General features: G+C 29.0%; 1 protein-coding gene across 1 annotated transcript in view; it reads right to left on the bottom strand.

Moving 5' to 3' along the window:
* Positions 1–4,893, bottom strand: part of MDGA2 (MAM domain containing glycosylphosphatidylinositol anchor 2) — an 815,380-nt gene that overhangs the window by 84,162 nt on the left and 726,325 nt on the right. The gene's annotated exons all lie outside the window — the stretch shown is intronic.

Below are 4,893 nucleotides of genomic sequence, written 5' to 3'. Positions count from 1 at the left end.
ATAGAGAAGAAAACTAGGTTTGAGCAGTGGGGCAGTCCAAGATTAAGAGATATAAGAGATAAGAAACCCCATAAAGGTCTCAAATGGAAAAGAGTGAGTAGGAAAAAAAAATTAAAAATATGACATCCTAGAAGTCAAAAGGAGTATATCAGCAAATGATTAATCAACTCTGTCCAAAAAAAAGTCATTGAAAATGAAAAATTTTGTTTATATTATCCATGTCTTTGGTCAATAAATTTGAAATTAACCAAACAAAATGTAACAATAACACAAGAACTTTGGTCAATCATAACATTTTTATTTAGATTTTTAAGGATATGTGAAGTGCATATAACATATATAAAATATGTTTCTTTAATTGCCAATTAGAAAGCGAACGAACCATTTAGAATTATATGTCTAACTTCTTGATATTCTGAAATGCAGATTTTTTCACGCCTTCCAATTTTTTTTTTTTTTTAGCAATACTATATTTATTTATTAAATCAACAATATTTTGTGAGAGTCTATTAAATGCCATTGTACTGGGCATTGAGGATACAATGAATGAGGAGGTATGGCTTCTGTCTTCATAGAAACTGCTTACATTTTCTCAGACTTCTTAAATAGCTTTGCAATTCTCACTGGACAATGAATTAATAAGTTGTACATTTATCACTCCTTGTTCAACATCTTTTCTGTTTTTTTTTTCCTTTTAAAAATTACATTAAATATTAAATGTCTTCTTGGGTTTTTCCTTCTTGTTTTCTATGTGCAGGAACTTCTCTAATCTGAATTTTCATATTTCTTCATCACCTATTATCTAGGCATTGCAGGAGAGTGGATTCATAAAAATTTATCACAAACAGTTAAAGAATGGATTTTGAACACTAAGCCTGGGAGTCATGGTCCCTATTATCCTGGAGGGGTTCACCAGGAGAAAATAATGTGTGATGAAATGAATTTAATTATTGATAAGTTTGCCAGTAAAATTAAATCTACATTGAATTAAATATCTGAATTTTAGTAACATTTCAAAAAGTCTCCTACATTAATATTGCATGCATTAAAAAAGAGTTCTATAAACATTCATTCAGTTCAATTGAAAATGGATTATCAATTCTATATAAAGATTGTGGCATAGAAGGAGGTCTCTAAAAGAAACATCACATTCATTTTATTACTTTATCTTGTATGATATTTTCACTTATTACTAAATGAGAGCACAAATTCATATTCATGTTCACAACACTAAGAGCAAAATCTATATGAAAAGAAAACAATATACTCAATGAAGAAACCAACATCCAAAACATCATTGACAAATTGTATTTGAGAATAAATTTTACAAAATATTATTAAGAGATGAATTTAGTAGTAGTAGCTTAGATAAAGAGCTAGGGGTTTTTGTTAAAAATGCATATGCAAAACCTATACATACATATGTGAAATAATGAGCTACTTAAGTGAGTGATGTAAACCTAAAGTGTTTTCATTAGAGGATGGTATCTAGATTGAATTAAGAATCTCAATTTTGTGTGTGTGTGGTGGGGGTGGGGTACAGGCAGATGAGGGTTGGGGATGTTGCTTTTGTTTTTTGACTGATGAATAAATACAAGGAATATTATATTTAGTTCTAAGCAACATTTTTAAAAATAAAATGAATTTATATAGAAACAAGAAGAGAATAAAGCCATAACCAGAGACTATTTAGCATGGAAAAGAAAAAAAAATCTCAAATATGGGCAAATGGAGTTTTTAAGAATTGAAACTCTATCACTGAGAAGGAAAATCAGGCTAAATATTAACAGATCTATGAAATAAGGTAAATAAGCAGTGAGTGGCTTTTAAAAGAATACATGTTTTGAGGTAGAAATGTTCTACTAATCCTCTCTGAATATGGAATTGTTTCCCTAATAGACTATGAGTTCTCTTCACTAGAGGTATATAGTGAATACCTATTAGCCGTCTAGGTTCACAAGATGGCCATTAAGTTACTTCTCAGTTTCAAATCCATAGGGTGCTATGAAACATGTGCCTACTGTTTATTGCATTATTTCAATTGTTTAAGCATACTTATTTATAAATTCCATTTCATATTTCCATTACCTGAAGTCTAATCCTGCTTTTTGTTGACTGCCAGGAGAGTAATTGGCTGTATATAATAAATGCAAGTCGCCATACTTCTAGAACTGATTGTTTTTGTAATTAAATATGCTTAAGGTTATTAAAGCAGCTTGACCCTGATGTTAAAAAAAAAAACTACACGACCTTGTTAAAAATATGTCTGTTTATCACAATTTATTTTCCAGGTACTGGAAAATTAAACTATAATCTAACCCTCATTTAAATAAGTAGATCAAATTATATTATAAAATTTTATCATCTTTATATTTAAATGCAGACTATTACAAAGGCTTTCCAATGTATTTCAAAAATACTTTATTTGCATTGACATATCTACAATACATATGAGTGACATATAATGATTTTTTATATGACAATAGACTAGAAAGTAATTTAGAGATAATCTATTGCAATGTCTCATATGACAGATAAAGAAATTTAGAAACAATAGAAATGGTGATAATGTATAGAAATTGATGTCAATAAATAATCAAATGCAAGAGGATCATTACAAATTTTGACTTTGATTATGAAATTAAAAAAACTAAAAAAAGTTTTATTTTAGTTGAATAATTACATCATCTTGGAATTAAAAGTGAAAAAATGTTTTTAGATGATGCATAAATAATATGATTAGTAAAAAATAAGTACTGAGAAGAAATAATTTTGAGTAGTTAAGTATAAATATGTCTGCTTATATCTAGAACATACTTTGTACTAAACCTTTTCGGATAAACTTTACAAAGAAAAAATGCTTTCTGATTTCATTCGAGAAATGTATATTAAAATAAAAAAAAACCCACAAATCTTTTTTCTGATTTCAGAGACAATCATATGTAATATTTCACATTCATTTTGTAAGAAGTACACAGTAATACTAAGGAAATATCTTTATAATAATCTTAGGCTTTTTCAACTAAACATGACACCTGCTGGTTGAACAGGAAAGAATTTATAATATATATATATTTTTTATTCTCAGGACTTTTTTTTGTCCTTCCAGCAAGTATGCCAAAAATTTTTTTTTCCTCTTTTATATTCTAGTTTTATTTTTATGCAATGTTGTTCCAGTTTAAATCTTTTTAGACTAACTGACCTAGAACTGAATTCATTATCTAAACTAGCAGGTAATTTTTAGATACATTGTGCATGATTATATAAAGATTTCAGATTTTAAAATATTCTTAAAATATACAGAGAAAAAATTTAATTGTTCAAAAAAAATTTAATTATATAAAAGCACATTCATTCTATTTTGCAAAAAGCTTTTGAAATGTGATATAATTGAGGTTTCAAAATATAATTTTATGCATAAAGCTTGAAATAAAAGATATTAAGAAGCTATGACATGCCACTTTTCTAGTCTAAAAATGTTAGCTTAAAATACAACAAAAATAGTTTTTAGATACACACTTAGGCTTGCAAGCACAAGAGAGAATTATTCCTCAGGGGTCAAAAAACAACAAACTGACAACCCGACACTGAACAAAAGTTTAGGGAGAAAAGAAATGTTATTGGTTTGTACCTCTGGGAGCTGGATTTTAGGCCCATAGGAGATAAGGTTAATGGGCTAGTCCAAGATGAGAAGCTGGAAATGAGGCCAGTGCATATGATCAAGACCAGTAAAAATAGCAATCTCAGACATAGAGTATACTAGAAAAATATGGCCCTCACCAGCATAGGAAGATGACAAAAATACTACATTAACAAAAAAATCATTTTTAGCTAGTGACACCACTGGAGTGCTTGAATAGATCTAATATCAAGTTGTTCTTAAAAGACATGCTCTCAACTTAGACTGCAGAAAATTTCTCTAAATCAACCCTCAAGGAATATGAAATACATTAGTAACACAAAGAAAATGAAATACAACATTAGTAACACAAAGAAAATGAAATACAACATTAGTAACACAAAGAAAAGGTTTCTTTGTGAGTGATTAAAAAGGCTAATAAACAGCAGGATTAGACTACAGATAATGGAACCATGAAATGAAATTTATAAATAAGTATGCAAGAAATAATTGAAGAAATACAATAGAAAACAATGAACAAACACTATGAAATCTTCCATGAAAGAATAATTAATACTGTCTATTAGAATCAAAGGTAGGCTTCATGGGGGACATAATCTGACATCTTTACTGATCTTAAAGAAGAAATTTCTCCGACAGAAAAGGGTGGCTCATGAAGGGATAAGAGAAGTGAGATATGGCCTTAGGTGAAGAACAGAGTGTATAATAGACAATACTTTAGAACTACCACAGGATTTGGTGTGGCTGTAACATGCAGTACCCATCCTTCCTACCAAATGGTGAACTTCTGAAGGACAGGAATGTTCTCATCAGCTCTTACTACAATGGATAACACAACACATGCACTTGAATAAGACAGGAAGCATAGGTAAGTGCTAATTTGTGAGGTGTCTTGTTTGATACAAGATATTTGATATTTACCCAATAGTCCAATTCTCAAATTATTTTAACCAATACTCACTTAAGTGAGAGGAAAGACTTTATAGTGAATCTACTCATTTTCATTTTCCAGTGTGGAAAGAACTCAGTTATATAAAATAATTGAATGAGAACTAAATTAATATTTAAAATGTTAATAAAGAAGGAATTTCATAAAAACACACTTGCAAAATATCAAAAATTTTAAAACTTTGAAAAGTATATTTATTTGTACAGTAGCAGAGTAGCTACAGAAATCCATGTCAAACTTAAAAACTGTAAATGCACTGATTAAAAAAAATTCTAAAAATCATAAGAATGACAGTTCTCTGCCT

The sequence above is a fragment of the Pteropus vampyrus genome, unplaced genomic scaffold (assembly GCF_000151845.1).
Source record: "Pteropus vampyrus isolate Shadow unplaced genomic scaffold, Pvam_2.0 Scaffold10, whole genome shotgun sequence".
Classification (NCBI taxonomy): Eukaryota; Metazoa; Chordata; class Mammalia; order Chiroptera; family Pteropodidae; genus Pteropus; species Pteropus vampyrus.
The sequence above is the reverse complement of the archived record's forward strand: the minus strand, read 5'-3'. Positions and strand labels throughout refer to the sequence as shown.